This window comes from Rhinatrema bivittatum, chromosome 8 (genome assembly GCF_901001135.1).
Source record: "Rhinatrema bivittatum chromosome 8, aRhiBiv1.1, whole genome shotgun sequence".
Classification (NCBI taxonomy): Eukaryota; Metazoa; Chordata; class Amphibia; order Gymnophiona; family Rhinatrematidae; genus Rhinatrema; species Rhinatrema bivittatum.
The window spans coordinates 18,190,040-18,215,610 of NC_042622.1; the positions used below are offsets into that span (position 1 = coordinate 18,190,040).

At 51.0% G+C, this 25,571-nt stretch overlaps 1 protein-coding gene across 1 annotated transcript in view; it reads right to left on the reverse strand.

Annotated features, from left to right (window-relative positions):
• The window catches only part of PHACTR3 (phosphatase and actin regulator 3), a 178,904-nt gene that overhangs the window by 151,679 nt on the left and 1,654 nt on the right, over window positions 1-25,571 (reverse strand). The gene's annotated exons all lie outside the window — the stretch shown is intronic.

A 25,571-nucleotide genomic window follows, 5' to 3' on the forward strand; every position in this document is an offset into this window, starting at 1 on the left:
TGCAGGGACCTGAAATCCTGCTTTAATCAGAGCAAAATCAGAACTACCAATCCGTGCATGCAATTGGGCAAAACTGATGTGCGCCCAGAGGCTAAGAGGCAGAGGAATGGCTCCTTATTATATCTGAGAAAAATACTCTGCACACCTGCCTAGAAACGTCACAGGGAATGCAGACAAGGGTGTGCACCAACTTGATTAAATCTCCTCTCACTCGGCTCAATATTAATTTCATCCAACGCACAAAACTACATTTAGAAATAATGAATTCGAGGACCCATTGGCTCTCGTTACAATTAACACTGCAGTGAAAGGTTCTCTACATCGGACGCCCCGGCCCGCATGAGGCTGTCTCCATACACTGGGCTGTTCTGGGGGTTTGTTTGTTTTTTCAGTACCTTTAGAGAGGACCGCGTGGCTCCCGTCTATCAGGTACAGTTCTTCTTTTAGCAGCTGTGGTCAGTGTCCGCTCCTGAAAGACTTGCTGTAATGTGACAATTTTCCCTGGTGGACCTGCTCCAGCTTTCAAGCGACTTCCAGCACTTTTATTCTGGCAGAAATCGGGTGCCCTGTTCTGCTTATCTATTTAACTATGAGCAGGATTCATTACTCACGCTCCTAGCGTAGCACTCAAAGCGAGGTGCAGGGTTACTGAGTGGCGCCGTCCGTCACCTGTAAGCGGTGCCATTCCCCTCAGAACAGAAATAGCTCTGGGTCCCGCAGTTGTCCAAGGCCTAATTGTGAGCTCACTGAATCTACTGAAGAAGGAAGAAGGCCAGTGACCTTGGTTTTGAAAGGTCTGTTGATCCAGGGAGCATATATTTAATCTGCGCCTAATCCCGACCCCGAGATGCCTCATCCCTTTGTCACCATTTTGAGGACCAGCTCTTAAAGATGGGAGTTTCTGAGATTTTCTCAGGGAACGGTTGTTTAAAAAAAAATAAACCCAGCAATGATTTCTTCCGTAATAATGCCTGATGAAATCCTGTAAGGCTGGCTTGCACTGTTTAGTTCTCCTAGGAAAATCTGCTCCTCTGTTCATGTTAAAGGGTAATGGGGCCTAGAATTGGAAAGAGTAGAGGATTTATGAGCCAGTCATACTCAATAAAATATGTGGTTGAGTACTAGAATAGCTTAACGGCCCTCTGTCTTTCTGTCTCTCCTTCCCTCAGTCCTCTCTGATCTCCACTCAGGTGGTACACTGCCACCATGCCCATCCCTGGCAAAAACCTGTGCACGTCCCACTCCAATACTGCGACAGTAGGAAGACGGCAAACAACAGAGCTAAGGAGTCATCCACAGGGAAGAGAGAGAGGAGTCTGAGCAATATCCCCGAAAAGGTCAACACCTCAGAATCCTTGCAAATATCACCCGGGTCTGTGATCCAAAGAGAGAGGCTAACCCAGGATGAGAAACCAGCCAAGCAAGGTCACAGCCCAAAGCAGACAAACTAAAATTTGTGAATCTCCAGAAAGGACCTTGCCTCGGATTTAGTTTAATAAGAGTCCTAAGCTGTTGCTTAGGAGGTGGACCCTTGGACTGAGGTGGGGTTGACGCCACCCGAAGGAGGGATCCTCCGGATTCCCACCGTCGGCAGGTAGAGTGGGCTGACTGACGGAGGCCAGCTGGAGCTTCGCCAATACCAGCCCTCGTTCCCCGCGGGTTGAGCCTTCGGGTGCCGAGGCCGGCTGGAGTTTGGTGGGCCCTCTGGGCAGCAACAGCTGAAGTGGAAAGTCTATACTGGATGAGGCGGAGTCCCGGAGACCCGGGCGCCAATGAGTACCAAAGTCTGACAGGGGGCGCCCGAGCAAGAACAGGCCGAAGCCTGAAAAGCCAAGTCCAGGACGTAGACTGAAGAGGCGTCATTGAAGAAGCTGGAGTCAGGGCTGGTGGTTATCAAGGAGTGGTGGCAAGCCAAGGCTGAGGTCTGGACTAGGAGTTGATCAATGGCGTGGTTGGGCAAAGCAGATGTCAGGACTAGGAGATGATCAGTAGCATAGTCAGGCAAAGCAGAGGTCGGGTCCATGAGAAGATCAATGGCATGGTCGGTCAATGCAGAGGTCGGGTCCAGGAGAAGATCAATGGCATGGTCGAGCAAAGCAGAGGTCGGGTCCAGGAGAAGATCAATGGCATGGTCGAGCAAAGCAGAGGTCGGGTCCAGGAGAAGATCAACGACGTGGTCGAGCAAAGCAGAGGTCGGGTCCAGGAGAAGATCAACGGCGTGGTCGGGCAATGCAGAGGTCGGGTCCAGGAGAAGATCAACGGCGTGGTCGGGCAATGCAGAGGTCGGGTCCAGGAGAAGATCAACGGCGTGGTCGGGCAATGCAGAGGTCGGGTCCAGGAAAAGATCAACGGCGTGGTCGGGCAATGCAGAGGTCGGGTCCAGGAAAAGATCCAACGGCGTGGTCGGGCAATGCAGAAGTCGGGTCCAGGAGAACGAAGATCAACGGTGTGGTCGAGCAAAGCAGAGGTCGGGTCCAGGAGAAGATCAATGGCATGGTCGAGCAAAGCAGAGTTCAAATCCAAAAGGAGATCAGTCCGTAAGGAAAGCCGGGGAGCAGGAACACAGAAACACAGGAACAGAAACAGGAACTCGAAGGGAACAGGAACATGGCGGAATCACCAGGAGGCAACAAAGTACACGACCAGCGTGGAGACCTGTTGCAAAGGCGACTAACAGGAGCCGAGACCAGCCTTATATACCGGAGCTTCAGCGACATCATCATCCGGGGCTGCGGCCAGGTTCCTGCCGCGGGCCCTTCATAAGCAGCAGTGATGCGCGAGCGTGCGCCTAGGGAGGGGTGCGGCGCTGAACAGCGGCGTCTCTCTGCAGGCCATGCTGAGAGGCCCATCACGGAGCACAGGAGCTCGTCGCAGTGTCAGGAGCGCCAGGGATGGCCCGAGGACAGAGCTGGCAGCCGACCACTGCAAGGGACGTGGAGCCAGATGCTGGATTTGGCAGTAGAGGGTAAGAAGGCCTGGCCACGGGCAGCATACGCAACACAAGCCACAAAGTAAGAAGCCGCCTTTCTCAGCCCCTTGACTCAGTGGTGGCCCCCGCTGCATTGCTTGTCTCCCTCCAGCTTTCTGGAAGAGATACCCGTAGACATGGTAGGCACCATCGCTTTCTACAAAACGTGGGCAGCGCGGGCAGAGAACACTATTTGCTGACTTCACTATGGGCCCCTTTGCTAGGGTTTTCTTTGGCACAACCTAGATCTCAAACGCTCTTTGATTAATGCCATCCCATTGAAATATTAATGCAGACTCAACACTTTGCTATTGACCTGTTTCATGTACTTATTCCATACAATTCCCTAGGGCCTGCTTATAATGCATATACATTACTGAAAATAAATGAGCATGCATTAGAAAGAAAAGGCTGAATTTAATGGACACAGTGGGTCAATTACATTATTGAAACCCTCAGACGGATAAGGGATTCCATATCTAGCATGATCACTTTTCTCTTTAAGAAATGCTAATAATATTATTAAACAAACAGGCTAATTAATTATTTAAAAAATAGTTGTTAAGCTTGCACATTGTAATAACTGCTCCAATTTGTAAAGAGTAACTCATTAAATGCTCTAAATGATCCTGTGACCCAGTGTTTAATTTAAGCCTTCCCAGACCCCTAAGGAAACAGCGGAGGAGACAAATGACGGATGTGCTAAGTGCTGGAAGTGTTCTAACAAGGTGTAAATTTTACAGACATTTAGTTAACATCTGAAAGTAAATATTTAACAACTCTGAGCTGTTACTTATATCTCTTTCTATCTGACACTCTTATATAGTAAGGGGCAGCACATGGAAAATGGTCATCACTTCAGTCAGGTCAATCTAAAAAGGGGTGGAGCCAGGCCCGCTTTGTCCCATTGCCTCAGGGAGGTGCAATTCTGATTTCCCTTTAAAAACTACAACTCCCTGCATGCAATGGGGCAACCGCTCAGGCTGACCTGAGTGAGGTCACAGCCACCCTAACTTGAAATGCCTATGGGTGACCATGGGGGAGGAAGGGAGGGGGCAACATGGGAGAGTTTAATGACTAATTGTTTTCGTAACTATTTCTATGACTTTGTTTTCATACTCCCTATTTATTTATTTATTTATTTATTTATTTTGTTTGTTATGCCTCTACCCCACTGGCTCGCCTCTTCTTCTAATGCTTGATCCTGGCTTGATTAATTTTACCCTTTACCCAAGGAGTACTTGGGTGATACTGAAGCTTAGGCGATGATGTAGTGTTCATTATGCTAAAATGTGCCTGCACCACACCTTCCACAACGGAAGTTACCTTTTCATGGCAGCTTTTCTCCATAATCTTGCATTGACTCGGTTTAGCTCCTCCTCCCCTTGCTGTACTATGAGGCAGGGCCTCCGAAAGACAAACAGGGAACTACCAGTTCCATGCCCGGCCTAACGAGAAAACTACTCTTTACTGTAAAGTGAGGCTTGGAAGGGCGCATGGTGCTACAGTTCAGTATTTCGCAGTCTCAAGGGAGCATTTGAACTTAACGGGTCAACTAAAACATTCTTCATCTTTCTTTGAAGAGCCAACAGCAGAAATAGTGAAACCAGGACACAGAATAAGGAACTGCGTAGCACTGGACACTCGGCTCCCCATTGGTAGGTTCAACTTCACAAGCTTTTCTTTTTTAGATTTTTGCAGCTGTGAAAGCATACTTTTACTCTTTTTAAATGTACCGCAAGAAGCGTCCAAAAACGCCTGCTGTCATAAAATAAGGACAAACTGCTGGAATGATTTCCACCGAGCTCCCTGGTCACCTGTCCAGAACGGATCACGTCCCTGCCCCAGACTCTCTGAGAGACAACGCATCATTGAGCGCAGGCATTGCTGCCTAATCCTTGCACAACGGATGGAGTCAGGAGCACTGGTGCATGAATAAAGAACTTGCCAGGTCAGCATGGATGTGTTATTATGGCCATTTTCTGTTGCCTTGCCCAGGGATAGATTGGGGTGACTTGGAAATCGAGCAGTTTCCCTGGCTGCTCCCAAGTGCTCTGGCACCCCCCTCCCCATGGCCCACTCTTGCTGCATGATTTAGGTAAATAATATTTACCCTTACCCTTAATCTGACCCCTGTATGAGACCCCTCTAGTCTTAGGCTCCATCTGCTTCACCCCACCTTCCGCCCCCTTTAAGCCCTCATTGACTGATGCAGGCTGACTTCTCTGCTACATGGTCAGCAGTAGCAGGGGGATCCCTTCCCTGAGTACCAAGAAGAGAGTAAGCGAAGGGAATGGAGATCATCTCCCTGAGAACCCAAAGAGAGAGAGTGTGAGTGTGGGGCTGTGGATCCCCTCCCTGGGCACCAGGGGAAGTGAGTGAGTGAGAGAGAGAGAGAGTGGGGCTGTGGATCCCCTCTCTGAGCACCTGGAGAAGAGAGTGAGAGAGAAAGTGAGAGGGATCCACAGCCCAATGAAAGTGGGGCTGTGGATCCCCTCCCTGGGCACCAGGAGAAGTGAGTGAGAGAGAGAGAGAGTGGGGCTGTGGATCCCCTCTGAGCACCTAGAGAAGAGAATGAGTGAGAGAGAGAGAGAGAGAGAGAGTGGGGCTGTGGATCCCCTCTCTGAGCACCTGGAGAAGAGAGAGAGAGAGAGTGGGGCTGTGGATCCCCTCCCTGGGCACCAGGAGAAGTGAGTGAGTGAGTGAGTGAGAGAGAGAGATAGTGGGGCTGTGGATCCCCTCCCTGTGCACCAGGAGAAGTGAGTGAGTGAGGGAGAGAGAGAGAGAGTGGGGCTGTGGATCCCCTCCCTGGGCACCAGGAGAAGTGAGTGAGTGAGTGAGGGAGAGAGAGAGTGGGGCTGTGGATCCCCTCTCTGAGCACCTGGAGAAGAGAGTGAGAGAGAGAGAGTGGAGCTGTGGATCCCCTCCCTGGGCACCAGGAGAAGTGAGTGAGTGAGAGAGAGAGAGAGTGGGGCTGTGGATCCCCTCTCTGAACACCTGGAGAAGAGAGTGAGAGAGAGAGAGTGGGGCTGTGGATCCCCTCCCTGGGCACCAGGAGAAGTGAGTGAGTGAGTGAGAGAGAGAGAGACAGAGAGAGTGGGGCTGTGGATCCCCTCCCTGGGCACCAGGAGAAGTGAGAGAGAGAGAGAGAGAGAGAGTGGGGCTGTGGATCCCCTCCCTGGGCACCAGGAGAAGTGAGTGTGAGAGAGAGTGGGGCTGTGGATCCCCTCCCTGGGCACCAGGAGAAGTGAGTGAGGGAGAGAGAGAGTGGGTAAGGGGCTGGGAATCTCCTCCCCGGGCACCAAGAGAAGTGGTAGAGTGAACGCAGGGACTGGAGATCCCCTCTACAAGCCTCAAGAAGAAACAACAGCACAGACTGATATTTTGTTTTTTAAAGATTACTCAAAAAAAATCTCCACTTACAGTTGACTAGTGAATGCTTGCATATATAAAATAAACTTGGTTTAGGAGGAAACAGACCTCAGAACTGCATTGATGCTTCTCTGAAATTATAAACAGTAGAAGCGTATGCCTGATCTAATCACCGGTCTTAAAAACGCCTCCCATTCAGCCCGCTCTTTAATAAAGAAACATTATCCGCGGAGCATAACCCATTCAGAGCAGGTGACTCCGAAGAAAAGCTTTTCTGGTTTGCACAAAGTGACTGCTCTTCCAACCTGTGGCAGCCTTTGCGAAACGCTGCTCATCGCCGGGGTCTGCAGGTCAGGCCAAGCGAAGCAGCGAGTAAGGAGAGGATTGGGCTCATGCAAGCTAAGTTTTGTTTTTTGTTTTTTTTAAATTAAAAATTTTAAAAACATTAAAAAAAAAATAAAGCACAGAGAACACACAGTGTTTGACAAAAAAATGTTTCTTTATTAAAGAGCAGGCTGGATGGAGGTTTTTGAAGCTCGGTGATTAGATCAGGCATAATTTCAGAGAAGCATCAATGCAGTTCTGAGGTCCTTTTCTTCCTAAACCAAGTTTATCTCAAGAGTACAGCAAGCATTCGCTAGTCAATTGTAAGCGAAGATCTTTTTGAGCAATTGTTCATAGATTCCTCACTTGCTTGTTGTATTCTGATTTTTTTTTTTAATCACTTCTGCAATTTTGTGCATATATCCACTTGCATTTACTGAGACGGTCTCACTTCATTCTGTGTCTATGGGAAAAAATTTTTTTTAGCAAATCTGGCCCATTATCTACTACCTAGAAATCAGCCAAAATGTTCAAACCACGGTCTGCCTTCAGAAGAGGACTATATTCAGAATCAGGATGCAATCTCCCAGTGCATCTCCAGGACATAAGTGAAGAGAGCACTGTGAATAGATAGTGACTGTATCCAAAACTAGATGGGACAGTATTTTACCAGGGCTCTTCTGGAATGGGGGAGGGGGAGGGAGAGATACTGATATGCACCAACCAGGACAGAGACCTCACTGATCATGTCTGATGGTCACAAGTTAGCAAAACAACGTATTAAGAGGAAGACCAGAGCCAGTAGGATGCTGGGGTCCACAGGGAGAGATATTATCAGTAGAAAAAAAAGGAGGCGATGCTGCCTCTCTATAAGTCTACGCTGAGATCTCACCTGGAAAACTGCTTCCTTTCCTGGAGGCTGTGCCTCTGATATGGACGTCCTGGCCTTTCAAAATGACAAGGAAACACCACTGACACTGGTTATTTCACTTTCGTCTTTTCAGTGCACGCACTAAAGGCCGGATTTGAAAAGGACCACGTGCGTAAAAACCAGGGGTTATGCACGCCGAGCGCATTTTAGAACGGGCCCAGCCACACACATAACCCCTGTTACATGCAGAAGTGCAGGGCCCTGCAAAGGGGCGGGCTGTGGGGGCGTGGTCTGGGCAGGGAGGGGCGGGCCGAGGGGGCGGGCCAGGTCAGCGCCATTAGCCGCTGTCTCGGGGAAGCGCATGCTGGCAGCTGGCCGGCGCGCAAAGTTTACTTCTGCTCCCGAGGAGCAGTAAGTATGGAAATTTTAAAAAAAAGGAGATAGGTAGGGTTAGTTTAGGGGTCGGAGAGGAGAGGGGAAAAGGGAGGAAGGGTAGGTAGGGCTAAAGGAAAGTTCCCTCCCGGTCCACTTGTTAATTGGAGCGGGCTAGGAGGGAATTGGGCAAAGGCCCGATCGCGTCACCGCACGTACTTTCAAAAATCCCCCCCCCCCCCCGCGCACACGTGAGTCGCGGGACGCCCACACACGCTCGCGCGGATGTTAAACTCCGGCAGCGCACGTGCACGCGGACATCGTATTTTATAGCATACATGCGCCAACACGCTCATGTTATAAAATGATCGCATCCACGTGCGCGCGCGCCAGGAACCGCGCGCCCACGGCCACGCGCGTTCTCGCTTTAAAAAAATCTACCTTTAAATTATTCAGCGGAAACGCCAAAAAATGAAATTTAAAAAAGTGAAATAAAGAAAAAATGAAACCAAGACCCCCAAAGGACACAAATTGTTCTTCATTCACACTCGTACACTCCGAAAAGCTACAGAAAACAGGGTGGGGAGGCTGTCCAGAGAGGAAGCCAAAGTAGTGTAGGGACTGCACCAAAAGTCCTATAAGATGAGATCTAGGGACCTATATCCCTGGGATAAGCAGCTTGGAACCTCTCTACCCCTCGGGATCCTGCCAGTGACTGGCGACCTGGCTTGGCCTCTGTTGGAAACAGGATGCTGGGCTTGATGGACCCTTGGTCTGACCCAGTATGGCAGATCTTATGTTTATCCTAGAAGAGGGGAGAGAAGAAGGATATGACAGAAACATTCAGATACACCAAAGGTATAAATTTAGGCCCAAGAAGCAAAACTTTGTCAGGGGAAAGAATCTTTTAGAGCAAGTGGTGAGTGGCAACGTCAGCCACGCCCGGGCCAGCCATTAATCCAAGGTCGTGTTGTCAGCTAATACAGGGAATCTGTCATAAGGTATGTGGGAGCCACAGGTGGGGAGAGGAGCATGAATGAATGATGTCACAATTATACAGAAATCTCCGCGGCTTCGGGAAGAAGAATTATTATTTTAATGTGTGGGTATGACGCCTATTTAAATCATTCGCATCTAGAGAAATAAGCTTTTGTGCCCAGTTGTTATATTTTATTAAACTGAAAAAGCACTCAGTTTCTCCGTAAAGTTGCCTCTCAGGCGCAGCCTGATCCTGCAAGCACTGGGAAGGATCCTGCCTTGGAGAAGGTTAAAAGCACATGAATAATATATTAGGCAATTTTCCTTCACTGCAGTGCAAATACAGCAGCATTTCTCAGGATCTCTTAAAGTTCACAGTTATCACTACATTTATGTTTGATTAATAATTTTCTAGTCACACGTTCAAGGATTACAGAAAGAAAGTATGTGAGAGAGCGCCATTTCCTGAAAATGGCTGAAAATAAAAGGATAATAAGAACAAGTTGTGCAACTATAGAAAGTAACATAAAGAAAGCATGTTTCACACTCTTTATGTTGATCCTTCAGTAAGCTCAAACAGTGCAGCACTGAGTAGGCGGGGCTAACATTGTGACATAAGCAGTAAGATCAAACAGTACAGTGTATGATGTGGGCAGGGTCCCTCACTGAGTAGGCGGGGCTAGCATTGTGACATAAGCAGAGTGTAAGATCAAACAGTACAGTGTATGATGTAGGCAGGGTCCCTCACTGAGAAGGCAGGGCTAGCATTGTGACATCAGCAGAGTGTAAGATCAAACAGTACAGTGTATGATGTGGGCGGGATCCCTCACTGAGTAGGCAGGGCTAGCATTGTGACATCAGCAGAGTGTAAGATCAAACAGTACAGTGTATGATGTGGGCAGGGTCCCTCACTGAGTAGGCAGGGCTAGCATTGTGACATCAGCAGAGTGTAAGATCAAACAGTACAGTGTATGATGTGGGCGGGATCCCTCACTGAGTAGGCAGGGCTAGCATTGTGACATCAGCAGAGTGTAAGATCAAACAGTACAGTGTATGATGTGGGCGGGATCCCTCACTGAGTAGGCAGGGCTAGCATTGTGACATCAGCAGAGTGTAAGATCAAACAGTACAGTGTATGATGTGGGCGGGATCCCTCACTGAGTAGGCAGGGCTAGCATTGTGACATCAGCAGAGTGTAAGATCAAACAGTACAGTGTATGATGTGGGCGGGATCCCTCACTGAGTAGGCGGGGCTAGCATTGTGACATCAGCAGAGTGTAAGATCAAACAGTACAGTGTAGGATGTGGGCAGGGTCCCTCACTGAGTAGGCGGGGCTAGCATTGTGACATCAGCAGAGTGTAAGATCAAACAGTACAGTGTAGGATGTGGGCAGGGTCCCTCACTGAGTAGGCGGGGCTAGCATTGTGACATAAGCAGAGTGTAAGATCAAACAGTACAGTGTAGGATGTGGGCGGGATCCCTCACTGAGTAGGCGGGGCTAGCATTGTGACATCAGCAGAGTGTAAGATCAAACAGTACAGTGTAGGATGTGGGCAGGGTCCCTCACTGAGTAGGCGGGGCTAGCATTGTGATATAAGCAGAGTGTAAGATCAAACAGTACAGTGTAGGATGTGGGCAGGGTCCCTCACTGAGTAGGCGGGGCTAGCATTGTGACATCAGCAGAGTGTAAGATCAAACAGTACAGTGTAGGATGTGGGCAGGGTCCCTCACTGAGTAGGCGGGGCTAGCATTGTGACATAAGCAGAGTGTAAGATCAAACAGTACAGTGTAGGATGTGGGCAGGGTCCCTCACTGAGTAGGCGGGGCTAGCATTGTGACATCAGCAGAGTGTAAGATCAAACAATACAGTGTAGGATGTGGGCAGGGTCCCTCACTGAGTAGGCGGGGCTAGCATTGTGACATCAGCAGAGTGTAAGCACCTTTGAGAAGGCGGGAGAAGAAGCACTACTCTGTAAATAATAAGGATGTGCATGCCATAAAATTTCATTTAGTTTAAATTATTTGGGGGTTGTTCTTTTGTTTCTTTGAAAAAAATGTTCCTCATATTTCATTTTACTATGTGCTATTTTACAATAGCACCAAAACAAACATGCATTGCCAGTTTTTTAAATGGGTTTGCTGCTGGCTGAACTACAAATGGGGCAAGATTTGGGCGGTTGTTGGCAGCAAGCCCAAGGGAGAGTTTACTTTTATTTTGGTATCATGGATTTTTTCTGAGGGGAGGAGTAACACAGGGCTGGCAGATTTCTATTTAAAAACAAAACAAAAATTGAATAAAAGTTTGTCTTTCTTTTCGTTTTGAAAATAGGAAATGTTGTTGAGAATTCTTATTTTGTTTCAAAAGAAGGCACATTCCTAATATCGAATCATTCTAGATGTCTGAATATTAAAAAGTCTCATTTCGGTTTCCCTCTTCCCTACTAGTTTCTCTTACAAAAACTGATGATGTAAAGAGCGGCACAAAGTGACTACAGACAGACAGACTGCAGAGGCTTTCAAACATGAAACAGTCTGGATGCTTTAATCACCTTTTCTCTCACTTACCCATTCATATCTTTATAAATAATTCATAACTCGAGAGAAGCTCTTTACAAAATTTGTCTGGAGTGATTACCAACCCCCTGTCCCTCAGTTTCTTGGCACTGAAGGCGGCCTAGGATTGTCCTTAACCCCAAAATCCTACAACTGAGCATTCCGGGGCCAGAGCCTTTCTACTGAGAAGAGTCCGGCAGCAATATCTTAAAATATTTTCTTGATCTCAGGACAGACTTCGGAGAACACCATTTTTAGAATTACTTTCTGATCACAGACTGCCTCTTAAAAACACAGACCTTACCACAAAGGCAAAAACTGTACCCAGTGTCAAACTAATTTAAATAAACGTTTTAATTCTGAAGGGCAAACTTCTTTGGGAAGCCTCATGGGGATATATTCTTTTGAATTAAGGCCATGAAGGACAATCTGGATTCCCTAAAAATGCTTTGGGAGAAAGACTTGAACTACATACGTAGGCCTCTAATGCTGCAGATTTCCTGAGCTGCTCTGCGCCATTTTTTTTCTTTCATCATGGTACAAAAAAAAAGATCCACGAGCCAGCTTAGGGATATTTGGCTCTGTCCCTCAGAAACTCCTGTGAGCTATTTTTTGCACACCTCTGAATTTCACAGAACAGAGGCCTTAGAAAGTAAGAACAGGAAGAGAGAAGATTTCTTGGATTGGAGTCAGGAATAACGACAGTGGATTGCATGTAAAATCCTTCCCTGGCGGTACCAGAACCCCCATCAATGTTTTGCGCCTTGTAGGAAGCATTTAAAAGTGCTGAGCCTTCATTTCCGGTGTTAGTTTATTTTATGCTTGCTGGTTTGTTAGTGCTGATTTGAGATTTTATTGCACACTGCTTCTGGCGGCTACGAACGGCCGGGTAAGGCAGGGTAGAAATATTATAAATAAACAAATGGAATGACAGAAATTCAGAACGTGGAGGCGCCTCGGGGAAAGGAGAGCGTATTTGTACCTAAGCACCGAAAGGTTGTCCAGAACCGCGGATAGGAGGTTTCCACCGGGGACCCCACGGTGTACGACTGTTTAACACCGGAAGCCCAGCCCCCCAATTCTTCTCTCAAACACGCAGGTACACCAGAGGGGAACGAGGAGGAAACAGTGTGGGACCGACCCGGGCTCGCTCCCCCGTGCTGTTAGCTCACAATTTACGCTTAGGAGAACGAACGCGTTATCATTCAATTAAAGAAGCATATGGAAGCTCTCATCGCTGACAGCCCGGCAAACGCACGGCTCTATCAGAACAAATTACTAGTACAAGCTTTCTTAACCTTTCACCCCGACACTTTAAGCGTTCAAGAACTCCTCTTCAGGATGCTGCCGCTGGCTCGGGGAAGACAGCTGCTATGTAAGATGGACTGCAAAACTTTACAGTACTAACAGTTCTACATCCTGTGGCTAATTGAATGCAAACGACAATAGGGTCAAAGGAAAAAGGTTTAAAATTAAGATCAATCTTTATCCTTCCCCCCCCCCCCCCCCGGTGAGGGACCTGCTTCTCCTTCCGCAGTTACCCCAGAGGAGAGGGAAGGACATCGCAGAAAGGGGAGATGAGGGGGAAGGAGTAGATAGGGGGGGAATGATCAAGGGGAAGCTGAGAGGGAGATCGACAAGAGAAGAGGGAACTGGCCAGGTGGCGGGGAGAAGATGGACTGAGAGGGAGGTGAAGGGTAAGAGGTAGAGAAGAGGAAAGGAGTGACAGAAAGGGAGAAATGGATGGCTAGGATGCAGTAGCGGGTATCAGAGATGGAGGAAATAGGAAAGGAGAGAAGAAGCAGTAGGAATAGGAGGGGAGAAAAGAAGTGATAGGAATAGGAAAGGGGAGAAAGAGCAGTAGAAATAAGGGGAGAAGGAGCAAAAGGAATAGGAAAGGAGAGAAGAAACTGTGGTAATAGGAAGGGGGAGAAGGAGCAGAAGGAATAGGAAGGGAGAGAAGGAGCGGTAGGAGTAGGAGGGGGAGAAGAAGCGGTAGGAGTAGCAGGGGAGGGGGAGAAGGAGTGGAAGGAGAAGGAGTAGAAGGAATAGGAGGGGAGAGAAGAAGTGGAAGGAGTAGGAAGGGGGAGAAGGAGTAGGAAGGGGAGAAGGAGTGGAAGGAGTAGGAAGGAGGAGAAGGGGTGGAAGGAGAGAAGGAGTGGAAGGAGTAGGAAGGAGGAGAAGGGGTGGAAGGAGTAGGAAGGAGGAGAAGGGGTGGAAGGAGTAGGAAGGGGACAAGGAGTGGAAGGAGTAGGAGGGGAGAAGGAGTGGAAGGAATAGGAGGGGACAAGGAGTGGAAGGAGTAGACGGGGGAGAAGGAGTGGAAGGAGTAGGAAGGGGAGGAGTGGAAGGAGTAGGAAGGAGGAGAAGGAGTGGAAGGAGGAGAAGGAGTGGAAGGATGGCCTGAGGTGAAAGATGAGGCGGCTGAGGGAGACAGATGAGTGACAGCTGAAGAACATAAGTAAGAATAAAGACAGGTGGCGAGGGAGTAAGAAATGCTGCAAAAGTAAAGAGAGAAATGGAAGAAAAGAGACTACGAGAAAAAAGGACTCTACAAAGGATGCAGGAGATGAAAGCAGAGAAGAGACAGAACAATCAGGCAAGGAAGACAAGCTCAGACAGAGGTGGGGAAACATTTTCATTTAGATATTGGATTGCATGACTTTTGAAAGCTTTTTCACTCTCTCTATATATTATAAAAATATTAAAGGCTCCGGATGATCAAGGCGTCGCACAATGTAATGAATTCACCCTGAGAAGTGGCAGGGGCTATAGGCAATATCTGTACTGTGGGGCCAGCCAATGTAGTGGTGGTACCGGTGCCATGGAAAAGCCGATGGGTTTCCCTGGGACCCACCAGGAGTGCATACAGGACAAGAGCTGCTGAGAGATTCCCGACCCAACCGGTGCAAGGCAAAAAAAAAATGCAATCAAATGAAGGCACTGGCAGCAGAAGAGCTGGCGGGGGTTTCCTGTGCCCCACCAGCATCAAAACCCAAAAAACCCAACAAATGGACGCACCGGTGACAGAAGAGCTGGCGGGGGTTACCGTGCCCCACCAGCATCAAAACCCAAAAAAACCCAACAAATGGACGCACCGGTGACAGAAGAGCTGGCGGGGGGTTCCCGTGCCCCACCTGCACCAACACCCAAAAACCCAACAAATGGACGCACCGGAGACAGAAGAGCTGGCGGGGGGTTCCCGTGCCCCACCTGCACCAAAACCCAAAAAATCCAACAAATGGACGCACCGGTGACAGAAGAGCTGGCGGGGGGTTCCCGTGCCCCACCTGCACCAAAACCCAAAAAATCCAACAAATGGACGCACCGGTGACAGAAGAGCTGGCGGGGGGTTCCCGTGCCCCACCTGCACCAAAACCCAAAAAATCCAACAAATGGACGCACCGGTGACAGAAGAGCTGGCGGGGGGTTCCCGTGCCCCACCTGCACCAAAACCCAAAAAACCCAACAAATGGACGCACCGGTGACAGAAGAGCTGGTGGGGGGTTCCCGTGCCCCACCTGCACCAAAACCCAAAAAACCCAACAAATGGACGCACCGGTGACAGAAGAGCTGGCGGGGGGTTCCCGTTCCCCACCTGCACCAACACCCAAAAACCCAACAAATGGATGCACCGGTGACAGAAGAGCTGGCGGGGGGTTCCCGTTCCCCACCTGCACCAACACCCAAAAACCCAACAAATGGACGCACCGGTGACAGAAGAGCTGGCGGGGGGTTCCCGTGCCCCACCTGCACCAAAACCCAAAAAACCCAACAAATGGTCGCACCGGAGACAGAAGAGCTGGCGGGGGGTTCCCGTGCCCCACCTGCACCAAAACCCAAAAACCCAACAAATGGACGCACCGGTGACAGAAGAGCTGGCGGGGGGTTCCCGTGCCCCACCTGCACCAAAACCCAAAAAATCCAACAAATGGACGCACCGGTGACAGAAGAGCTGGTGGGGGGTTCCCGTGCCCCACCTGCACCAAAACCCAAAAAATCCAACAAATGGACGCACCGGTGACAGAAGAGCTGGCGGGGGGTTCCCGTGTCCCACCTGCACCAAAACCCAAAAAACCCAACAAATGGACGCACCGGTGACAGAAGAGCTGGCGGGGGGTTCCCGTTCCCCACCTGCACCAACACCCAAAAAACCCAACAAATGGACGCACCGGTGACAGAAGAGCTGGCGGGGGTTCCCGTGCCCCACCTGCACCAAAACCCAAAAAAACCAACAAATGGACGCACCGGTGACAGAAGAGCTGGCGGGGGTTCCCGTGCCCCACCTGCACCAAAACCCAAAAAAACCAACAAATGGATGCACCGGTGACAGAAGAGCTGACGGGGGGTTCCCGTGCCCCACCTGCACCAAAACCCAAAAAACCCAACAAATGGACGCACCGGTGACAGAAGAGCTGGCGGGGGGTTCCCGTGCCCCACCTGCACCAAAACCCAAAAAACCCAACAAATGGATGCACCGGTGACAGAAGAGCTGGCGGGGGGTTCCCGTGCCCCACCAGCACCAACACCCAAAAACCCAACAAATGGACGCACCGGTGACAGAAGAGCTGGCGGGGGGTTCCCGTGCCCCACCTGCACCAAACCCAAAAAATCCAACAAATGGACGCACCGGTGACAGAAGAGCTGGCAGGGGGTTCCCGTGCCCCACCTGCACCAAAACCCAAAAAAATCCAACAAATGGACGCACCGGTGACAGAAGAGCTGGTGGGGGGTTCCCGTGCCCCACCTGCACCAAAACCCAAAAAATCCAACAAATGGACGCACCGGTGACAGAAGAGCTGGTGGGGGGTTCCCGTGTCCCACCTGCACCAAAACCCAAAAAAACCAACAAATGGACGCACCGGAGACAGAAGAGCTGGCGGGGGGTTCCCGTGCCCCACCTGCACCAAAACCCAAAAAACCCAACAAATGGACGCACCGGTGACAGAAGAGCTGGCGGGGGGTTCCCGTGTCCCACCTGCACCAAAACCCAAAAAACCCAACAAATGGACGCACCGGAGACAGAAGAGCTGGCGGGGGGTTCCTGTGCCCCACCTGCACCAAAACCCAAAAAAACCAACAAATGGACGCACCGGTGACAGAAGAGCTGGCGGGGGGTTCCCGTGTCCCACCTGCACCAAAACCCAAAAAACCCAACAAATGGACGCACCGGAGACAGAAGAGCTGGCGGGGGGTTTCCCGTGTCCCACCTGCACCAAAACCCAAAAAAACCAACAAATGGATGCACCGGTGACAGAAGAGCTGACGGGGGTTTCCCGTGCCCCACCTGCACCAAAACCCAAAAACCCAACAAATGGACGCACCGGAGACAGAAGAGCTGGCGGGGGTTTCCCGTGCCCCACCAGCACCAAAACCCAAAAAACCCAACAAATGGATGCACTGGAGACAGACGAGCTGGCGGGGGGTTCCCGTGCCCCACCTGCACCAAAACCCAAAAACCCAACAAATGGACGCACCGGAGACAGAAGAGCTGACGGGGGGTTCCCGTGCCCCACCAGCATCAAAACCCAAAAACCCAACAAATGGACGCACCGGAGACAGAAGAGCTGGCGGGGGGTTCCCGTGCCCCACCTGCACCAACACCCAAAAAACCCAACAAATGGACGCACCGGTGACAGAAGAGCTGGCGGGGGGTTCCCGTGTCCCACCTGCACCAAAACCCAAAAAAACCAACAAATGGATGCACCGGTGACAGAAGAGCTGACGGGGGTTTCCCGTGCCCCACCTGCACCAAAACCCAAAAAAACCAACAAATGGATGCACCGGTGACAGAAGAGCTGACGGGGGTTTCCCGTGCCCCACCAGCACCAAAACCCAAAAAACCCAACAAATGGATGCACTGGAGACAGACGAGCTGGCGGGGGGTTCCCGTGCCCCACCTGCACCAAAACCCAAAAACCCAACAAATGGACGCACCGGTGACAGAAGAGCTGGCGGGGGGTTTCCCGTGTCCCACCTGCACCAAAACCCAAAAAAACCAACAAATGGATGCACCGGTGACAGAAGAGCTGACGGGGGTTTCCCGTGCCCCACCAGCACCAAAACCCAAAAAACCCAACAAATGGATGCACTGGAGACAGACGAGCTGGCGGGGGGTTCCCGTGCCCCACCTGCACCAAAACCCAAAAACCCAACAAATGGACGCACCGGAGACAGAAGAGCTGGCGGGGGGTTCCCGTGCCCCACCAGCACCAAAACCCAAAAAACCCAACAAATGGACGCACCGGTGACAGAAGAGCTGGCGGGGGTTTCCCGTGCCCCACCAGCATCAAAACCCAAAAAAACCAACAAATGGACGCACCGGTGACAGAAGAGCTGGCGGGGGGTTCCCGTGCCCCACCTGCACCAAAACCCAAAAAACCCAACAAATGGACGCACTGGAGACAGACGAGCTGGCGGGGGGTTCCCGTGCCCCACCTGCACCAAAACCCAAAAACCCAACAAATGGACGCACCGGAGACAGAAGAGCTGGCGGGGGGTTCCCGTGCCCCACCTGCACCAACACCCAAAAAACCCAACAAATGGACGCACCGGTGACAGAAGAGCTGGTGGGGGGTTCCCGTTCCCCACCTGCACCAACACCCAAAAACCCAACAAATGGACGCACCGGAGACAGAAGAGCTGGCGGGGGGTTCCCGTGCCCCACCAGCATCAAAACCCAAAAAACCCAACAAATGGACGCACCGGTGACAGAAGAGCTGGTGGGGGGTTCCCGTGCCCCACCTGCACCAAAACCCAAAAAACCCAACAAATGGACGCACCGGTGACAGAAGAGCTGGCGGGGGGTTCCCGTGCCCCACCTGCACCAAAACCCAAAAAACCCAACAAATGGACGCACCGGTGACAGAAGAGCTGGTGGGGGGTTCCCGTGCCCCACCTGCACCAAAACCCAAAAACCCAACAAATGGACGCACCGGTGACAGAAGAGCTGGCGGGGGGTTCCCGTGCCCCACCTGCACCAAAACCCAAAAACCCAACAAATGGACGCACCGGTGACAGAAGAGCTGACGGGGGGTTCCCGTGCCCCACCAGCATCAAAACCCAAAAAAACCAACAAATGGACGCACCGGTGACAGAAGAGCTGGCGGGGGGTTCCCGTGCCCCACCTGCACCAAAACCCAAAAAACCCAACAAATGGACGCACTGGAGACAGACGAGCTGGCGGGGGGTTCCCGTGCCCCACCTGCACCAAAACCCAAAAACCCAACAAATGGACGCACCGGAGACAGAAGAGCTGGCGGGGGGTTCCCGTGCCCCACCTGCACCAACACCCAAAAACCCAACAAATGGACGCACCGGTGACAGAAGAGCTGGCGGGGGGTTCCCGTGCCCCACCTGCACCAAAACCCAAAAACCCAACAAATGGACGCACCGGTGACAGAAGAGCTGGCGGGGGGTTCCCGTTCCCCACCAGCACCAAAACCCAAAAACCCAACAAATGGACGCACCGGTGACAGAAGAGCTGGCGGGGGGTTCCCGTGCCCCACCTGCACCAAAACCCAAAAAATCCAACAAATGGACGCACCGGTGACAGAAGAGCTGGCGGGGGGTTCCCGTGCCCCACCTGCACCAAAACCCAAAAACCCAACAAACGGACGCACCGGTGACAGAAGAGCTGGCGGGGGGTTCCTGTGCCCCACCTGCACCAACACCCAAAAACCCAACAAATGGACGCACCGGAGACAGAAGAGCTGGCGGGGGGTTCCCGTGCCCCACCAGCACCAAAACCCAAAAACCCAACAAATGGACGCACCGGTGACAGAAGAGCTGGTGGGGGGTTCCCGTTCCCCACCTGCACCAACACCCAAAAACCCAACAAATGGACGCACCGGTGACAGAAGAGCTGGTGGGGGGTTCCCGTGCCCCACCAGCACCAAAACCCAAAAAACCCAACAAATGGACGCACCGGTGACAGAAGAGCTGGCGGGGGGTTCCCGTGTCCCACCTGCACCAAAACCCAAAAAACCCAACAAATGGTCGCACCGGAGACAGAAGAGCTGGCGGGGGGTTCCCGTGCCCCACCTGCACCAAAACCCAAAAATCCAACAAATGGACGCACCGGAGACAGAAGAGCTGGCGGGGGGTTCCTGTGCCCCACCTGCACCAAAACCCAAAAAAACCCAACAAATGGACGCACCGGTGACAGAAGAGCTGGCGGGGGGTTCCCGTGCCCCACCTGCACCAAAACCCAAAAACCCAACAAATGGACGCACCGGAGACAGAAGAGCTGGCGGGGGGTTCCTGTGCCCCACCTGCACCAAAACCCAAAAAACCCAACAAATGGACGCACCGGTGACAGAAGAGCTGGCGGGGGGTTCCCGTGCCCCACCTGCACCAAAACCCAAAAACCCAACAAACGGACGCACCGGTGACAGAAGAGCTGGCGGGGGGTTCCCGTGCCCCACCTGCACCAAAACCCAAAAAACCAACAAATGGACGCACCGGTGACAGAAGAGCTGGCGGGGGGTTCCCGTGCCCCACCTGCACCAAAACCCAAAAACCCAACAAATGGACGCACCGGTGACAGAAGAGCTGGCGGGGGGTTCCCGTGCCCCACCTGCACCAAAACCCAAAAACCCAACAAATGGACGCACCGGTGACAGAAGAGCTGGCGGGGGGTTCCCGTGCCCCACCTGCACCAAAACCCAAAAAAACCAACAAATGGACGCACCGGTGACAGAAGAGCTGGCGGGGGGTTCCCGTGCCCCACCTGCACCAAAACCCAAAAACCCAACAAATGGACGCACCGGTGACAGAAGAGCTGACGGGGGGTTCCCGTGCCCCACCAGCATCAAAACCCAAAAAACCCAACAAATGGACGCACCGGTGACAGAAGAGCTGGCGGGGGGTTCCCGTGCCCCACCTGCACCAAAACCCAAAAACCCAACAAACGGACGCACCGGTGACAGAAGAGCTGGCGGGGGGTTCCCGTGCCCCACCTGCACCAAAACCCAAAAACCCAACAAACGGACGCACCGGTGACAGAAGAGCTGGCGGGGGGTTCCCGTGCCCCACCTGCACCAAAACCCAAAAAACCCAACAAATGGACGCACCGGTGACAGAAGAGCTGGTGGGGGGTTCCCGTGCCCCACCTGCACCAAAACCCAAAAAAACCAACAAATGGACGCACCGGAGACAGAAGAGCTGGTGGGGGTTCTGAGCTCTACTAGCGCAGGAGAGATAAGCAGTGGCAGAAAGGCTGCCGGGGCCTCCCACGCACTACCAGCCGCAGGAAGGTGACCTTAGAGCCCAAGGTGGTAGTGGACTAGGAAGAGAAAGAGAGTGAGAGGAGAGAGGAGGGCCGGAGGAGGATAAAGGAGGGCAGGAATGGGAGAATGAGGGGGCAGTGGGAGAGGGAGGGAGGGGAAAGAGAGGGCAGTGGGGCATTGGGAGAGTAAGGGAGCTGGGTAGCAGCAGTGGGAGAGTGAAGGGGGGAGGAAGGAGGCAGGGCAATGAGGACTGGGGAGTAAAAGGTGCAAGGGGCTGGGAGGGTGGGGGTGGAGTACAAATTGCCCCTCACTGTCCCCTGTGCACACCCCCCTTACCATCCTGCATACAAATCCACACCAATACACACAGTCACACACACTCAGTCCCTCCCTTCCACACCATATTCCTTACCCACACACCTACGCCCTCTTTTGCCCCCTACACATCCACCGATTTTCCCCAACACACAGCGACACCAACTCCTTTCCCCCCACACCAGCAACCCCCACCTTCCCTAAACACTCCTCCCTATACCCACAACTCTACACCCGCACACACACGAGTGAGGGGGGAAGGAGGCTTCTTACTCATCCAACTCATCCCACTTCTCTCCCTCTCCGACACACACTCTCTGCTGCAGCCTCACAACACACACCCACACACCCCTACCCACTTGTATATCTACACAGAAGGACAAACACACACACCCCCTCACCCCTACACACCCAGGGGGAGGAAGAGTCTGTGGAAATTACGAGTGGGAAAGAGTCCATCCCCCAACACACACACACACACACACACTCTCTCACCTTCCCACATGGGAGAGGAGGGGGGAAACGGGGAGTGCAAAGGGAGAAAGAGTGCACGCCCCATACTCACACAGGGGAGGGAGGGCTCCCCCCCACAACACACACACATCCACACCATTCCCACACAGGTGGGGAGGAGAGGGAGAACATGGAGCGTGCAAGAGGAAAGCAGCCCTCCCCCCAACCACTCTGCAAATCTTCTAACCTACACCCTTACTCGGGCCTTCCCCACTGAATACCCCCCAATGCACGCACACACACCCCTACCCCCATCCCCCCCCGGTAATGTACACATCCAGCTGATGGAGTCATAAGACGCTGCCATGCAATTATCCCTTAACCTCCACCCGCACTCCATCAAGGGGAAGAAAAGTAGGGGGCAGGATGAATTATTCTTTAGCTGCCTCCCTGCCCTTCCTTTCATTAACGTCAATGGTCCTACGCAGCCCATTCCCTGCACCGTCCACCCAAGCCTGAACCGGGGACTCAGAGCAAGAAGCCCCCGGCCCTCTGATCAGGATCAGTCAAACCGCCAGGGAATGGAGGGGAGGGGGGTGCTGCTAACAGAGCCCGTTTTAGCAGAAACATTAAATCAGCCTTCTTTTGGCCATAAGATTGCGAAGAGTCGGTAACATCAGGGAGTGGATGTCTGCACGACTCTTCCTTGCTTGGACCCTCAGCCGTACATAAACCCATCGCATTGCACATAAAGGAGATCTCCCATGTAGCACTGATGAAGTAGGTGAGACTGGGGGGGGGGGGCGTTGTCTGCGGGCCAACACTGGAATGATGTAAGTCCCCAGAGCGCGGCTCCGGATGGCGTCCCCAGTGAGCAGCAAACCATTTTCTCTCCATTCGTTTTCGCCAATAGTTCATAGCCTCTCCGTCCCCCCCCCTGTAGGCGTTCTGCTAGGAAGTATTGAAAGAATGGCTTAGGGGAAGATCATGTCTGGCCGTCTGTCTGTCTGTTACCTACTAATAAACAGATGCGTTTTCTGGAATTCCTTGGAAAAGGTTTTTTGCATGGGGAGGGGGCCACTGGTTGCACCTCTTTCAGGAAAATGCTTAAGACAACGCCATTTCAGTCGGCTTTATTTGTATTTATCTGATGTTTTACATATTATAGCGTCTGCTATTTTCTAATCCACTTTTGAGCGATGTTGGACAATGCGGAATATAAATGTTAAATAAATAAACAAATGGGTCAAACTGAATGAGCTGAGATTTTACAGCTTACACTTGGGAAATGTTATTGCTTTCTGTTTTGTGGAGCTAATTTTTTCGGTTGCATCGCTGCGCATTCTTAAGAACCTAAGATGTTTAGGGACCTTCGTTTTCTGCTTTCTATTTCATTTTTTTTCCTTGGGAATTTATCACGGATTATTACAAGAAACAAAAACGGGAGGGAATCAGTGGAAACCACGAGTCCATCTCGTTTATCATTTTAGTTGCCCTTCTCTGCTAGTTTTCTTGGGATGGGGTGACCAGAACTGCATAGTAGATAACACATTGAAATTGTCGGCTCAGTGTGCTGCAGTCAAAAAAGCAAACAGAACATTGGGAATTATTAGAAAGGGAATGGTGAATAAAACGGAAAATGTCATAATGCATCTGTATTGCTCCATGGTGAGACCGCACCTTGAATACTGTGTACAATTCTGGTCGCCGCATCTCAAAAAAGATAGAATTGCGATGGAGAAGGTACAGAGAAGGGCAACCAAAATGATAAGGGCAATGGAACAGCTTCCCTATGAGGAAAGACTAAAGAGGTTAAGACTTTTCAGCTTGGAGAAGAGACGGCTGAGGGGGGATATGATAGAGATGTTTAAAATCATGAGAGGTCTAGAACAGGTAGATGTGAATCGGTTATTTACTCTTTCGGATAATAGAAAGACTAGGGGGCACTCCATGAAGTTAGCATGGGGCACATTTAAAACTAATTGGAGAAAGTTCTTTTTCACTCAATGCACAATTAAACTCTGGAATTTGTTGCCAGAGGATGTGGTTAGTGCAGTTAGTATAGCTGGGTTTAAAAAAGGATTGGATAAGTTCTTGGAGGAGAAGTCCATTACCTGCTATTATGTTCACTTAGAGAATAGCCACTGCCATTAGCAATGGTAACATGGAATAGACTTAGTTTTTGGGTACTTGCCAGGTTCTTATGGCCTGGATTGGCCACTGTTGGAAACAGGATGCTGGGCTTGATGGACCCTTTTTATTATGTTCTTATGCTCAAGGTGCATTGGTCGTTATTGAATGCCACTCCCATGTGTATTCTGTCAGTAGCATCCATCTGATTCTGCTGTGAAGCAAAGACTGCCCAGGAGCACAGTGCTAAGTCAGCCTTCAACAGGGACTAATTCTGTCTCATGCATTTTGGAAATGGGAAGTGCATTTCCATGTCAATTAGGTATCTGGAAACCAGTTCTATGTGGGTGAATCCTTTTACCAGCAAACCCTTAAACTCTGCTGTTAAACTAGGCATAATATGAACGCTGCATTGACATTTTGCATAACTGATTTTAGGCAGGAAACCGACCTGCAAATCATGGTCTCCTATTGCACTGACATTTAGCTGGATAAAAATACTCTGTATCTGAGTCTAGAAAGCTGCTAGCAGTCAGGACTAACTGTGACTGGTTCCAGGCAAATCTAAACTCACATTGGGTAGATTCTTTCACTATTTACTTTGACAGCTACACAAAATAATTAAACCAAACTGTTTTAATTTCATTCTTGTATAGAAAAATACCATTCCAACGGTCTTTTTTGTCTTCAGCAGAAGAGTTAGGACTATATTATTAGTTGCCTATTATTCCTATAACGCTATCAATAACCGCAGTGTTGATACAATAATCACATAGCCACATGGTGAAAGCACCAAGGAGCCACATTTGGGCACACAGTGAGGGATGCGGAGAGGAATCAGAACCAGCTTTTCAGGAGTCACTGATCAGCTTACTCAGCTAGAGCTGAACCATCAACTCACAAACTCTATGGCTACAAATGTCAAACTGTGTTTCTTCAAGCTGCCATTATCTTTTGTAATTGAAATGACAGAAATTATTATTTCGATTGCTATCAATTAGCTTGTTGCCCACAAGCTGCTTTAAGCTGCTTACTACAGCAGAACTGTATTTCTCAATGAACCAAACGACATGGGGAGAAACCACTAAACTGTGTAAGTTACTATAAATGCAAAGTCTGCAAACTTATCCTTACTGGCTTCCTTCGGTTTTGAGCACAGTGACTTGCCTGATTCATTAAGGCTCTTCTCCCACTTTCTGTTTATGGGAAAAAAAACCGTTAGTGAATCAGGTACTTAGTTTCTCTGAGTAACAGGAAACAATATTGTCTTCATGACTGAGCCAGATTTAAGATTTTGGTGCCCACAGCCACTAAATGTATGTCCCTCACAACTTGGACAAAGGGGAGGGCGCCAGCAATGCATCCTCCTCTCTTTCTGTCCATCAAGTCCGGCAGACCCATCACCATCTCTCTCACTCACTCGCCTCTGCCATCTTCGCCCTCTTTCTCTCTCCCCCACTCCCTGCCCAACAAAACCCTCTATCTACCTCTTGCCCAGCGGCATCACCCTTTCTCTCTTTCCCCCACCCGCTGCTCAGCTTCCCTTCTCCCTCGCCCAGCAGCTTCCACCCACCCATCTCCCTCCACTGGTAATGGCTCTGGGCTTCCTGCAGTACAAGCTGTGCTCGGGGTTCTTCTCCTTCTCGGCGTCTCCTTTGGCAAAACTCCCGTATAACGCCTGGTCCGGTTCCTGAGCTCTGCAGCTGCTTGACAGCCTCACATCAGCGCGCCTGGGCCAGGGGAGAGCCACAGGGGCAATACGGAGCATGCAATGAAGCTCTTTCAGCACATTATGCTGACCCAGGGCCCACCCTCGCCCCAGCCATCTGATGGCCCGATGTTTAGGGCACAGGAGTGTGGCACCCCCTAGACGCCTGCCTCTGCCAAAATGGGGCGCCGCACATCTATACGCGCGCTGGATTACTCGCCGCTGCCGATTCACAGGGGGGGAGATGAACCCGCGCTGGGGAGGGGGCGTGCCGCTCCGCTCCATTCCTCCTGGGC